Source organism: Prinia subflava, chromosome 6 (assembly GCF_021018805.1).
Source record: "Prinia subflava isolate CZ2003 ecotype Zambia chromosome 6, Cam_Psub_1.2, whole genome shotgun sequence".
NCBI lineage: Eukaryota > Metazoa > Chordata > Aves > Passeriformes > Cisticolidae > Prinia > Prinia subflava.
Window position 1 is genome coordinate 1,763,793 of NC_086252.1, and position 15,284 is coordinate 1,779,076.

General features: G+C 38.1%; 1 long non-coding RNA gene across 2 annotated transcripts in view; it reads left to right on the forward strand.

Annotated features, from left to right (window-relative positions):
- Positions 1 to 10,853, forward strand: part of LOC134551797 (uncharacterized) — a 40,593-nt gene extending 29,740 nt beyond the window's left edge. Inside the window, exons 3-4 of one of the 2 annotated variants that reach the window (XR_010080691.1) lie at positions 7,235 to 7,307; positions 9,729 to 10,853. This is a non-coding gene — a long non-coding RNA (uncharacterized LOC134551797). Of the gene's footprint in view, positions 1 to 7,234; positions 7,927 to 9,728 lie in introns of those variants that run through there. The other variant, XR_010080690.1, reaches the window with a different exon arrangement.
- Positions 10,854 to 15,284: the final 4,431 nt, after the last annotated feature.

Here is a 15,284-nt window from a genome sequence, read left to right on the forward strand (position 1 = left end):
AGACCTCCAAGCAAACTTGATTTCCTTGTTCATTGAGATCAATAGTAAGAGTTACAATCTGCAGACTAAGTAGATTGTGGTGTTATAAACCTAATGGCATCTAATTTTGCTAAGTACATACCAAAACTGTAAAAATAAAGGGATAATTCACACAGCTGTCAAGTGCCTCATAAAATGGGTGGTAGGGAGGCTGCATGGAAGCCAGACAAATATTACCCAGCACAAAAAAACAGGGTTGGATACTGAATCTTTTGAGGCTTGAGGAAAGCAGTTCCCAGACTCTTCCATAATCCTTCCTCACTCCCTGGGACTCTTCTGAAATTCTGCAAAAGCAAGAAGAATATTATGGTAGTAAGCATGCATTTCCTTATATAGGAGGTGTAACTTTACCTGGTCTTTCAATGAATAAATTATTTTTAATAGTTCAGCTTAAAGACACTGTAACTATGGTGGTTGGGCTTGTCAACAGTGGTAGAAGTGATTTGGAAGCTCCATAAATTTTTTTCTCTACATTGAGTTGAAGAGAAGATTCAATGGCATTAATGCAATATCTCTGAAGAGATTCAATACAACTTTTGTTAGCCTTAGGTGCTACACTATCATCTATCAGAAGTGTGTGACTTTTTGTGAAACCCCTTCTTTCCTCAGCCATTTCACTAATTACGACCATGCTGAATAAGCTTTTTGCTTTTCTACAGTTCATGTGGAAGTTAATTACTGGTACTTGCTCTGTTCTGACTACCTGTATTTTTATTTCCCAGCTCTTTCGTTCAGGAAATTGACTTACAGTCAGAGGCAAATAAGGGAATTTTTCTTTTTCTTCCTCATGATGGATGAATCTTAAGCTAAAGAGAAATTCAGTGTTTCAGCTGATGGAGCTTTAGAAGTTTATGTACTGGATATCTTCGTTTGTATGAATGTGCCCGCTGTTGACAAGAAACGGGCAATTTTGCAGCAAGCATGATTTTAAATGTGTACTTTACACTGGTTTCTTGTTTTCCTTTTGTATTGTGTTCAAAATACTCCTGTCTTAGAGGACATTTAAATAATACACCTTTGGATGAACAAGTTGTGAAAGTAAAAACACACCTAAGAGCCAGCTGAAAAGATAAATAAGCATGACAAAAATGGTAACAAAATATTTTGTGTGTGTGCATGCTGGCTTGAAATGCTTTGAGATGGAATAAAGCACTGAATGGCAATAAAAGCCTGCAACTGCACCGAGTTTGTTCTGGAATTCAGTTAACTAAGGAATTTTGAAATAAAAAGATAACGCTTAAAAATTGGAAGGAAACTTTTAAAGAGAGTCTGTGGGTTTATTAAAGTTCAATCACGTGCCAATCAACGTAAAAAAGATACAAGCTGTTTTTATTTTATTTGATAAAGCATCTAGCATTCTGTTTGCCCTCGGGGCACAATAGTGTGACAGGCTGCTTTATTCACCACAAAACTTGCTTTTTCTCTCTGCTTTTACAACCTGTGATTAAAATATTTGCAGCACCAGCTTGTTTTAACAAAAGACGTTTATAAACAGCTAGCAGTGCACTTCAGTGGTTGACTCCACCTGTGAAGAAGAAATATAAACAATAATTTTCTTTCTTAAAATCAGCATTTTGGCATTAAAAATTCTTTGTGCTAATAGGTTCATGAGGGGATAGTTTAATTAGAAACTATGACAGAATTGTCTAGGTTAGAGTTTTGGATTTGACTTGCATTAGATTTTTAAGTTTTTGTCCTATCACATTTTTCTTTAGAGGGAAAAAAATTATTTTATTCTCTAGCATCTACTGTTAATTTTTGCTGCTTTTTGCACATCTGTGCTTTTAGCACAAGATTGTTTCATTTCCCTCTGAAAATAGAATTATTTTTTCTTACATATTGTTGTATGAAACGTCAGCAAACCTAAATATTTTCTGTAATCCTTATAAGCAATTAGGGATGGGGAGAGCAGGTAAAATTTTGGATCAGCTGCCATTACCAAACTGCAGTCTTTCCACAATGAATTTTGTTTTACTAGTCTGGAAGTTTCTTCATTTTGGGGAACTTATGATTTCTGAAGAAAAGTAGAATTTCAGTAACAAATCTGCCAGAAAATGGATAATTTATGGAAGGTAAACCTTATATTGTGTGTTGCATATCCTGAGGTACCTATTTTTTGTGTTTATGTGGGATCCATCTTTCAAATGAATCTCCTGAAAATAAACATCTGAATTTACTGTGTGCAGTGCTCTCAGAATCTGCTTCTCATCTGCTCTGTTGTGGCAGAGTTACTGGAGCATGGGTAAGGATTTAGTTTCTCTCTTGGCCTGGGTAACCAGACCAACCCTACCAGTGGGTACTGATGAACTAGAAAAGAAATACATAAGAGAAGGTTGTGTACATTCATTTAATAGAAGGCAGGAGGTAATATATGGATGAGAATAGTGACTGAATAAGTGAAAGGTAGCAAAGGTGGCTTCAGCCCTTAGGTTTGTATTTTTTATTTGCTGCTTAGTGTGTTGAAACAGTACATAAAGTTAAAATTTATTGGGAAAATTTTTGGATATTTTAATGAAAATAACATTTTATTTCTGGACTACCAATGAGCTTTATATGTCTAGGAATCTATTAGCAAGGTATCTAAGTTTGAAATGACACTTCTTGTTTGGAAAAATAAATCAGAGCAGCTTTTTGAGACTGCAAAGGAGCCAATAGCCACCATATGAATTAAAAATCTGATTAGAATGGTCCTGCAGGCAGCTTACACAGCAACTGACAGTTTGGGTGGGTAGGGTCAAAGGTGAATGAACCAGATTGTTACAGGGTAGAAAATACCTCAGTTTCAATTGAAACTTATGTCTCTAAATGAGATGTGGAATACAAGGAAAGTTTGGGTACCCACAGGGCTTTGTGCCTGGGAAATTCCATACAGGGAAATTTTACATATTGCCAGTTTTCTGATAGCAGTACAAAAGCATAATTATTCCTTCAAAAATGACTTGGCCAAAAGACAGCAGGAAATGCCAAGCTAGGTAAGAGTGGACTACTTTGTGATTAAGGCAGATTTGTTCATTATTGCTTTACAGACCCTGATAAACTGGAGGGTTTGGACATTTAAATTGTAGGATTGAAATAATTTACTTAGACCTTTAATTTTTTTACTTGTTCTGTAAAAATGTGTCAAATTGAAATGCTATGTCTAAGACCAAGAAAGAAGAAACCAGGTAATTTAGGGTTAAAATGTAATTTCTGCTCTTGAGGAGTTCTCTTGATAATTGTGGAAAAAGTGTTCCACAAAAAGTATGTTTCAAAGGAAGAACAGATTTCTGTAATTCTGCACAGATCAAATTTGATACCTGATAATATATGTTAATCAATTAACTGGTGTAGTAACAGATAGTGTAACAATCTCCACATGAGTTACTGCAAATTTAAAGGATTTAGATTTAAAAGAACTGACAATACGCTTAAGATTTCAAAAGCAAATTTGTGATGAGTGGTGACCATTTAATTTACCCTGGAATGTGTTGGACTTTGTAATATGGCATCTTGAGTGCCTACTATGCCAGTTCAATACAATTATTTTCTCAATAATTGAATTATTTTTGATTGATTTCATTGTATCTCTGGCTTGTTTTTTCTTCCATCAGGGCATGTCAATAATAGTAACAATTATTTACTTTTTCATTCTCCTCTTGCACACATCTTCCACAAGAAATGTAAAGTGCTTTTCCAAATGCCTGTTGCTGTCCTTCTGAAGTGATTTTCACATCACCTGTTTTTTGTTTATACCAGAACCAAGGCTTTTTCTCCCAAACTGAACCTGTTACAAATATTTTCCAGTCACTCAAGCTTAGTTTCTTGATATTCTCAATTCCAGAACAGTAGTAAGAAAGAAATACATCAAATATACTCCTCTTTCTTGCACAAAGAAAATCTCAAAGATAAACAGGTGAAAAAAAAAACCAAAACAAAAACAACTTTTCAACAACCTACAAAGAAAACCCTGTTTTGAAAATAAGTTTTGAGCCTTTTTAAGCTTGGCTGCTCTGGCCCTGGAACAGGTTAAGGGAATTTTAGGCTGGCTATTCGATATTCAGTAGAGCATAATCCCTTGAAACCTGTGAACCTCCTAAGTTGCTTTGTTAAGAGGTGCAGTTCGTCTTCAGCATCATAAACAGTTAGAAGAAAGTATAATTATAGATCTTTCACCTCCTTCCATGGTTTCTTCCCAAGAGGAGCCCATCCAGGCTAGGCATTTTCCATAGGAAACGCTGAACAGAAATGTCACCAGTCAGAAAGCAGGGAGTCAGCCTTGTTTCCTCACTGGGAGCTGGCTGACCCAAAAGGAGCACATTTAAATTGCTCTTTGTCTGTATGCATTTCGTAAACAATCCTTTCTAAAAAGGAATGAATAAAATACCCCAATCAAATAAAATTTCTGATGAAGGCTTTATGCTTAATTAAGTAAATATGAAAAAAAAATCCCCAAACCTTAAAGCACAAGTTAATATAACTGAAATTGGCTACAACTTTTATTTATCTCAGTAAAATCCAGCTTGAAAGCTGTTAGGGTTCCTAGCTCATGGTGTGTTCACCTCTTAATCATTCTGAAAATATCTGTGTGTTAACAAGAGATTTATGCATCAGCTCTGAGAATGGATGCTCTGCAACGTTTTCATCAGCACAGGATGCAGCGAAAATGTAATTTTTGGGCAGCTCAGGGAGTTTTGTCAGCAGTGACTCCAGTGGCCTGCTCAGCCCTGGTTCTGCTGGGGACAGGAGGGACAGAACTGGGTCAGGGTTGAGAGGGAAGGGTAGGCTGATGTGTTGCCCTCAAAGGCAAAAGGGGTCACATTAGAGAGTTAATCAGTGTTTCAGCCATGAGTCATTGCTCAGCCTGTACCTGGAGTGTGCTTTCTAAGCAAGATTTCGGAAGGATGGAGGGAGAAATGCCATGTGCTTTGTCCCAGGGCTGGAGAGTTCAGCAGTCTGTTCATCTGCCTGAGCAGGCTCTGGGCCTCATAGGTTCCTCCAGACTCAGATTCTTGAACCAGCCACTTGAGAAGCTGTCCAAAGAAATCATCCTTTTGGGTCATTCAGGTGCTTACTCTTGCTTTTCTTTTCACGAATGCTTCAGCAGACAAATGGTGTTAATGTGTACTGTACATGTATAGCCTATATCTGTTACTGGGGGTTTTGTTAATGAGCGAAATACCTGCAGAATCTCACCATTCCTTAGAAATCAAATAATAATTTGTTATTACAGTGCAAGAGAACATGAATATCTTCCAGTTCTTTGGCACTGGCCTAAATCACAGGGGAGTGTTTCAAGAAACTGCATAATTGAGAATGGTAAATGTAAATATGGGAAGAATTAATAGCTGGACAGGTTAGTCACACCTGTCGTGCACACAGATGAGCATTTGGCATGAATGTTTGACAGAGGGTTGTTTGCCAACCTTCTAAGAGTATTAGTGCCCCAGCTGTTACCAAAGGAAGCAGTTATCTGTTCTCTGAGCTGCTGATAATCTTTCTTCTCTGCAGAAACGTTGGTAATTAACCCTGGGTGCTATTTCCACTGTCCACTCAACAGTTTCCAATACAGTCCTGTCTTTTAGGAAAATAAGTAGTTAAGCAGGATTCCTTGCTTAACCATGTTTTCTGTCTCTTGACAGAAGATTCTCCTGTACTGGTGGGTAAATTTGCACTGGTTTCATGTATTAGACAAGCTAAAAAATGTTTTAGTGGCAGGATGTTTTCCCTTGTACACTAGAATGTGAAAAGGGTACTGGCTATGGATGGAGATGGAACGCAAACACTGTCAGTTGTAATCATTATAATTGTTTTGATTCTGTGGTTTGTTGTTGGTTTGTTGTTTATTTTTTTCTTTCCTTGAAGTGCCAGTTTTCTGTACAATTCTCTTATTTCCAAAACAGGTGGAATTACAAAAAAATTCCTGGTATTTCTTGTGATTTCACAAATATTTTCCGAGGAGTTTGCATTTGCTGCAAAGTTGGCTGGCACCCCAGCTGCAAGAAGGTTTTTGTTTGCTTGAAGAATTCAAATATGTTGGATAGAGATGGACCCTGAGCTGTGCTGTGTTACTCTTTAGGCAATGTGAGCTAGGCATTCTGGAACAAGAGCATTCCTCTGCTTCCTGCTCCTCACTCCTTAGGCTCCAGGGGTTTTTGTGCCTGCCGGGCTTGGACCGTGTTGTCCTGGTGCTGCTGTACCTCCTCGGCAGAAAACCACAGACCCTGAGTCCTTGCATGGGAACCCACAGATTTGTTTATTTTATTTCCTCCTGGCTCTCAAATTTCAGCATCTTGAAACAGAAAGAACTTCTTAAATGACTGTGGTTGAGTGAAGGAACAGCTCCTAACAAATCTCCCAGTACTGCTTGTTGTAAGTGGAGGGCAAAGCAGAGGGGAACACTCAAATAAGTCCCTGAAGTGCCAGTCCTGCTAGAAGTCACTAGGACAGCTGGTGGCTTGTTCTGGTGCACAAATGGCCATTTATCCCAAAAGATTACGTGGGAGGAAAGGGTGACTGGGCACTGGAGCTGCTTTTCAGACAAGGCTTGGACACTGAGGCGAAGGGAGCCTGAGCAGAGCCAGGATCTGCTCTGTGCAGCTTGGAGTGAGTGCTGTGTGTTTGCCTCTGCTGGTACAGCTGAAGCTCTGCACCTCGGTGGCCCCAAAGCCAGGTCCTGGGAAGCCTGTCCTCATCTAAGGTTATCTCAGGAAAAGCTGCACAGCTCAGTGCCAAGCAGCCTGCATCTCAATTAGAGTGCTGGCAGCATTTGTAATGCTAGAGCAAGTGTATTAGAAAGTTCTTCCTTCACTATTTTGTTCCATGGGGTCTCTTTAGTGAGAAATACTCCTTCCACGTGAGCTAGTTTGGGCCTTGAACTTGTGTTTTATGGCTAATGCTATAACAGACAACCACCTATCATTATTCATCTATTTTATTTAATTATTGATCCTTTCAACTTTGCAAGACTTAATTAGAATTTGCTGTATTGAACGAAACAAAAAAAATTAAATTTGTTGAATTAGTAAATAACAGAGAATTAGAGGTAGTTTAGTGATTTAATTAACACAGCTTTATCCCAGCACACTACTTAATGAAAGGCAAGCACTGGGCCATCTGGTACAGTTTCAGGAAATGTCGAAACAGAACTGCTTTATTTTGTACTTTCCTCTCATTTGTTATTTGCATTTTGATGAGTCCACTACTTCTTCTCTTTCAGATGATTATTCACTTTTACTGTGAAGTCCCTAAACCACTATGGAAGCCTTTAGGATCAAATGCCTTTCCTCATGGTGAGGTGATTTTTAGACCCTTTTCCGTTTCACAGGCTGTTCAATGTTCTGGAGGTTGAAAATGGCACAATGACTGTGCTCCATCCACAAGGCCTGCAGCCATCACCCTCGTGCTGTCTCATTAGAGGCTGCACATCTCTGCTCAGTGGTGGTCAGACTTAATTTGCTCACTCCAGTTATAGTTACAAGGTGCCAGGGGACAGGCAGCTGTAGAATCTTGTTTTTCTAAACCCAGTTCATTTATCTTGAAAGTAAGAATTTCCAGGTTGCCAAAGACTCTGAATAATCTCAGGAGCCTTTCCGTGAGCTTGCGTTATTCTGTGTTCTAGTTACAAAGTTCATTTTAAAAAGTGGCTTTTGTGCAATCTTTAGAGGAAAAATAGATAAATGATGAAAATGAAGCTTGAAAGTTATTTTAAAATAACATAAGGTAAATATTTTGATGTTGAAATGGATGTGTAGGGAATTGAGGTTTCTGAACTATGGATGTTTGAAATTTTCACTTAAGTAATTCATAATGTCACTAAAAAACTGCTTGTGCTGTCTGCCAAGAATTAATCAGTGATACTTGAATTAAAGAAATAAAAAAAGAAAAAAAGAAAAAAAGAAAAAGAAAAAAAAAAAAAACAAAAAAACAAACAAACAAAAAAAAAACCCCAAAAAAAAAAAAACCCTTAAAGTCCCAAATAAAACCCAACCAAAATAACAGCAAACAAAAAGAACAAAAGTGATTCTGTTCCTGCATTTTTCTGAAAAAATGAAAACATATGTTCTCCTGTAGAACTCACTTTTCCCAGTAAGCATTTCTTAAAACCACGATTGTTGTTATCTACTGAAAAAGGTCATGCTTTATCATTTATCAGCATTAGGAGATGAGTAGAAATGAAAGAGAGTAAAAGAAGAGATCTTTATTTTTGGTGCTTTGTAATGATTTGATTTGGCCATCAAGAGCTTCTCATTTGTATCAATATACTCCTTGTATCAATATATGAGGCATATATTGATATGCCCAAACATTTTCTTGAATACCTGAGCAGAGGAAGAATTAGGATGAATGTTCTGAAATAAATAACTTAAATTATTGTGTGAGACTGTACATGTGTAGGAAGACTTGATTCTAAGTAGTCAGTGATTTTGTCATCACTTCAGCTTGGAAATCTGAATACAGCCTTCAAATTGTGGCTGATAGTAATGACAGCATTGCTGTTTCACCTGTGGGAGACCTTTGGCTCCACTACTTACTTGGTGACATTCACAGAAAAATGGGATAATTTAGGTTGGAAAAGACCTTTATGATCCTCGAGTTCAATGATTAAGCTGACACTGCTAAGTCAACCACTAAACCATATTCGAATGCCACATCTACACATTTTTAAATGCAGGGTGACTCTATTGCTTCCTCCTCATCAGGTTTGCACTCCAGACCCTTCATCAGCTCTGTTGCTCTTCTCTGGGCTCACTCCAGCACCTCAATGTCCTTGTGAAGTGAAGGGCACAGCACTTGAGATGCAGCCTCAAGTGCTCAATGATTTCTTTGTCCAGATCATTGGTAAAGATATTAAACATTGGGGCAGAAGATATGGCAACTGTTTTGTCCAACATGATTACGTTTTTGACACAAAAAATATAAATTAATAGTACAAGTCTTGCTGAGAAAAAAATACGGGAGTTGCCTTTGGTTGGGTTTATTCCTATGACTTCAGAAGTGAGGACTGCACATAGGATTAGAAGCTTAAAATCAAGATTCTTGAAAAACTCACAGGTGCCATTGGCCTGATGGGAGGGTTGTGTGTCTAGTCTCACAAATGTATTAGAGATTTGGAAAAGATGGAAATCAGGAAAGAACTTGAAGCATGGGACTGTCCACTGCGAAAAGAAAATTAAACATCATTTAGTGGCAGGTTGTTAGAGTAGATCAGATTTCTAGTTTGTGATCAAGAACACATTATTCTCTAAATTAAACACTGTTGGTTTTTTTCACTATGAAATTAGGGTTTTTTCACTATAAAATTATAAGATTGGGAAATGGCTTTATTAAAGCCTAAATATAGCTTTAAAGCCATTGCCTACTTGGTGGGAGTGAAACAGAAGTTATTTGCCTTTTGAATCAGTTCTAATTATATTTTCCCTTGAAAACCTTTGCCATCACGTTGTTCTGCAATTAAAGAGTAAAGCTGAAAAATGCCTGCTTTCTACCCCAGAAATCATTAACCAAAGAAAGTTTCATTTTTGTTTTGTGGTTTTTTTAAGCTGCTAATCATGTTGACATTGTTTGCCACAGGCTGTGTCTTTCTTGCATGTTGCGTAACATTGCTTCAGATATCAGAGTGGATGAGATCTGCAGGAACAGCTCTTCATCCAGAAACGCTGCCTGTTGCAGTTCAGTTCTTACTTGTCTTGATTTCACCTTTTCTTTTGTAGCTCTTGTCGTCCTGTCCTGAATAGCTGTTGGTGTTTGGGGCTCATCAGGTACCCCTTGGACTGAATGTTTGATGAGTTTCAGACACGTCCACTCTTTCCATCCCATGACCATTTGCAGGGTGAACTGAAGCACAGCAAGAGGAGGCAGCTGGCAGAGTCACTCCTGACCTGGGCTTAAATGCAAATAGCCTCAAATTAGGAAAGCTATTCCACGAGTTTGTCTTGTGCATCTGACCCCAGCGACCATCCAGTCAGATGTGTGGAGCAGAGAAGTTAAAGTCTTTAAAAATGCGTGTCATGTCAGAGCTGAGCCCTCAGCACCGAGCATTGTTCTCTGCAGCTCTGCTCTTCCTGAGCTGCACTGTCTGCCTGTGCAGACACAGCCACCGGCAGCAGAGCAGGAAAAGGAGTCTTCACTTGTCTCCATAGAGGTTGGAAGAGTCACTCTGAATAGTTTTGCATAAAAGCACAGCCTGCTGCAGAGCAGGCTCAAGCTTCTGTGGCGTTCGCTCCCAGTAATCTGCCGCTTGGAGCAGGATGTGTGGGCTTTGCTGTGGAGTGCTCAGGGATGCTCTTCTCCTCTCCTCTCACTGAAGACAAAGTAATACTCCATGGAGCTATAAAATGTGCATAGTCTTTTACCCATGAATGGTAAGTTATTTGGGATCAGTGCTTTCAGTACTTCCCAGAAGCCATATAATTTTCCTTGATAATCACTGTTTAACAGCTATGCTTCCCTACACAAATTTAATTTCAATTTTCCCCCCACAGTTGTAGTAATTTTAAATGTGTGGCTGTAATTAGCTGAAATACGAACTGTGAATTGAGTTTGACACCATTCTTTCAGCACCATTTTAATGAAGGGTTAAATATTCTTCATCTTTTCTGAAGTCTAAGTTTAGTGAAGTAGCTACCCATCAATCAAAGGTTCACGTCTGCTTTCCATTACCTTTCCAGTCATATTCTGTTAGGCTTCTTTCACCATTTCAGTATCCAGGAGCCTGGCAACTAGACACTAACTGATGCAGCTCACATCTGTCGTGTCTGGCTCATTCCTTCTCCTATTCCCAAGGTGATAATTGCATCATCTTTGTAGTATTTTATTTTGTTGCCCTTTTTTATTGTTATTTTTATGTATATGTTCCTATTAAAGCAAATGAAAAATGAATCATTGGAAGGACTTTTCTTTAGTAGATGAACATTTTACCCATGCTGTGGCCAAGGGGAAAATGGAATAGCAGGGAGCCCTAGTGTCTCTAGGTTCTGTGTTCAGTAAGTCAGTAAAGGAGGGAGAACCTGCAGTTCAATTTAGAGCACCAATTGCTTAATCTGTGCATAAACAGCACTTCAGCAGCCAGCCTAAACGGTGAGGAGAAAATAACTCTGCTGTAATTTACATATTTTGAATGATCTTTGGAGAAGTGTGTCACTCTGATATTGATGTGGTGACCACATGGTCAGACAATGTGAGGATCCTCCTTTTACCAGTTTAAAAACCACGGAATTTTCCATAATTTCTGTCTTCTAATGGGGTATTTTAATTTCCTTACTACTTATTGATAATTTTCTTTTGTATTCACAACAGAGGTGTAATCTCATAGGTGAAATCTTTAAGTTGGTACACTTGTCTCTGACATCTTTTTTCCGCCATCATGAGGTATAAATTTTTTGTAAATCTGTATTTATAACCATAGTGAAAAAAAAAGATGTGCTCCAATTGAGATGAATAATATCACAAGAATGAACCCTATTTTTCACATTAAGAGCTTCAGCAGGTGCAGTGCATTGCTCCCTGTTGGGGTTCTTTGGTTTACAGTGCTGTTGGAATGAGGGGGATTATCAGCTCAGAGGCGGAAGTAAATTCTACAATGCCAGTGTTGTGTTGTATTTTAAAATACTGTTCTTTAGATTCTAGAAAGTCAGTGAGGAGAAGAAACTGAACTTGGGAGACTCACAAGCTCTGATAATTGTGTATAGCTTTGATGAGGAGGGAGGTAGTACTACAAACCGTTATATTGAAATATCTGTGTAAGACAAACCAGACACAAGTGGTGTAGAAAGTACTTTCTATGCAGCTGTGAATCCATTTGGAAAGTTGGTTTTGTTTTGTTTTAAACAAATAACCAAACCCCCCAAAACAAATCAAAAGTAAAAGCCCAATAAAACCCTGAGAGGTGAAGGGGTTTCGTGTGTTACAGCTGTGCTACTCTCAAATGGTAATGGATTATTTTCACCTACAGTTTTTGCTTTTGTGGGTATTTGAAGAGGGGAAAAATGTAAAGAAAAAGGGTAAGCAGGAAGTAGAAGACATTTTTGTTTGCTGAGGTAGAGTGTTTTAATCTCAGTGTTTGATTTATTTCTATGAATCTCATATGGTCATGATACTATAACTTTACCCAGCATTTGCTGATGTATACAGTTTTCTATTGCAGAGTACACTCAGTTTCCCTTTTCTCAATTTTATGTGTCCTCTGAGAACGTATCTGACTACACTCAGGGAAACTAAGGTAGATTTGGGAAGGTACCTGTGAACCTATGTTTGGTTGTTAAGTATTAAAAATGGAATAAAAAATGGAAAATTCTGGTTTATTCACAGCAGTTTTTTCCTAAATCTTGCATAGCTGAAGCTTCAATCATAATGTCTGTCTGCATGGAAATACATTCTAAAGGAAATATGCACCTCACCCAATATCCTGCCACCTTTTTCCCACATTTACTGTGTTTTTGTGTTTTTTTAGTTTATAAATATTTGCACATGCATATACCAGAGTGCAGACTAAGAATTTTTTGATTATTGTGGTTAGCAACAAACAGCATTTTATTCATAGTAATTTTTCATCTATACATTTGGTTTGCAGAATATATGTTTTTAAAAAGTGAACAGAAATATTCAGAGGGATTTTTTTGTTATTTCTAGCTGTGTTCATCTCAGCATTTTTTTTGTTGGGTGGGTGGGTGGAGTTTTTTAGCTGTTGTTTTTCTTTAGTTCAATGTTTGTTGGTTTTGGGGTTTTTATTTGCTTTGTACTGTGGAGTTCCTGTAGCTGAATCTCATAGACATTCTTAAACAACACTGAGCATAATGGACATTAATTGGTGTAATAATTGGCTTTGCCTTTTTCTTTGACAATATTATTTCTATCTGAGGGTTACTTCCATCCCCTCTTAATGAAAAAGACATTTAGCTCTCTTCAAGGAAACAACCTCTTAACCAAACACTACTGTTACAGGCCTACTGCCATGTCCTCAGTGATTTTTTTTTAATTAGATGATGAGGATTAAATGGAACCAGAAAGACTCTGGAAGGGAAATTCTGCACCAGACTGAGAGAAACTATACCCAAGATGTGCCACTGTCAGAAGAATGGGCTGTTGGCACTTGATACTAATAACTGGTATATCCAGCTCTGCTAAGTCAAGCCTATACTCAGAGGAGTTGGTACCCTCCAGGCCCTGATGTCCTGACCAATTGTAAGACATGTTGATGCTTTTCTGTTAGTAAGGAGTAGTTAAATAGTTAATAAGCTGAATATATTTCAGCTGCTTCATATTTTTCTCCATCTTCCTTGTGTGCACGTGGCTGCATCTCCTAGCAAGGCTTGCTCCAGGGAGTAATTAATACAATTCATATCTCTTCACGGCCTATCTTGCCCAGACAGTCCTTCATTCTGTGTGGGTTTTCCACAGTCACTCTTTCTTCTCCCCTACTGGAGCAGGCACTTTAATTTTAGCAGGAAAAAAACTACTACTGTTTTCCATATGTTTCAAAGAAGATGTTTTGACAAGTTAGCCATTTTTAAGAAATATGTCAATACTTGAGGATGCTCACTTTAAATATTCAGTGAGTTGGGGGTTGTTTGTCTTTATATGGTAATTCCTACATTGATTTTCCATTATTTCCATTATTTCATTGTAAAGTTGTCACAACTTTACTTTCATGATTTGAACTCGGTTTTACTGTTTTGCAAAAATGGAAGACCAAGCCCTGTTTTTTTTAAAACCTTAGGCTTTCTAACTGTCTTCCATGGCTGATTGTGTACTCAAAGAATTGAGTGTACTTTCAACTTGAAGCAAATGTCCACAGCAGTTTTTAGTGTTCTTATGTATGCTTAGAGAACAAGTAATTCCTTCAGGTTTTTATTCAACAATTGCAGGTCCTGCTTTTTATGTCTTTTTTTATGGTGTTGCTGGGGTTTTGATTATTTTCATGACAGAGATTTGAAGGAGTCCTGAAAGCAAAACACAACTGCTTGTGAGCAAAACTGTTTGCTAAAGCATTGTGTGTATTTATCCAGTTAGTGTTTACTTTGAGTTGGGAAATTAGATAGGGAAGATGAACAGTATATGTTACCAAATCCTGTACTCTGATAGTTTTGTTTGTAGATTACCTGTAAATTGTTGAGCCAGGTATTATTTCTAATGTCTGATCCACCACCACTCTTTATAGGGAGTTAAATCTTTAACATAGTCAATAAAGTTCCCACAGAAATTTTTATATGGAGTACAGAATGAAAACAAAATTTTGAAATCTTTATCAGACTAATATTTAAAATGTTTGACAGTGTTAAAAATGAAAGCTCAAAATGTCCTTGAGTGATGGTTAATAGATCTATTTTGGGTGAATTTAGTAAAAAAATGAAAAATATTCACATCTAGGGTATAACTGCTTTCGACTACTACTGAGCTTATTAATTTATTGGGGGACCAACAAACTCGATGAAACAGAAAAAGAAACATTTGTAAGCTCTGTTTTGGTACATATAGCCATTCTTTAGCTCTCCTTAATAATGACCAGTAGGTTTCTTCCCAATACTTCTAATCTTGCCGTTCAGGTAAAATGGTGGATGGAGTCCTGCTTCTTAAATCTTGGGTAATTGGGCCATTCATTTCAAACAGCAACTATCCTGGAAAAGAATTCCAGTCCAAACAGAGTAACAACAGCAGCTTAACTCCTATTATCCATTACTTCTAATATATTACCTGGGTAGCTGGTAATTAAAGAAAGCTTGTAGTCTCTACTAACAGCTCTGGATTCTCTTGGCATCTAATCTTACCTCAGCTGGTATCAGTCTTCATTCCTGTCCTGGGGTGACAGGACACTTTCATGCTTTGTATCCCAAATCGTGTTTTTTTCTGTTCCCATGTTCTCAGTTCGTTTTGTCTATAGCTGAGCCCCTCCCCCGGCTGCTTGCTTTTGGCTTGCTTGCTGCTAGCTTTAGGCAGCTTTGCTGGCTTTGCTCTCTTGCTTTCTGCTTTTTGCTTGCTTTTTGCCATTTTTCTGCTTTTGTCTTTCCCCTTCTTTCCTTCCTCCCTTCCCTGAAGACATCGGACCTGCTTCGGGCCCTGATTCGGGAACATCAAGGGAAAACCCCCCGGAGTCTGCACCTGAGAGAAGCTTTGGCACCCTCCCCAGCAGAGGCTGCTCACCCTCTCTTGGACTGGTGAAAACATTTGTTGTCATCTCGGACTGTTTTTCTTGTGTTGGGGAGTGTTTTTTCGTTGTTTCTCAATAAACAAGTCTTTTCCACTTTTCCTCTGAGGAAATTCCTCCCGAACCC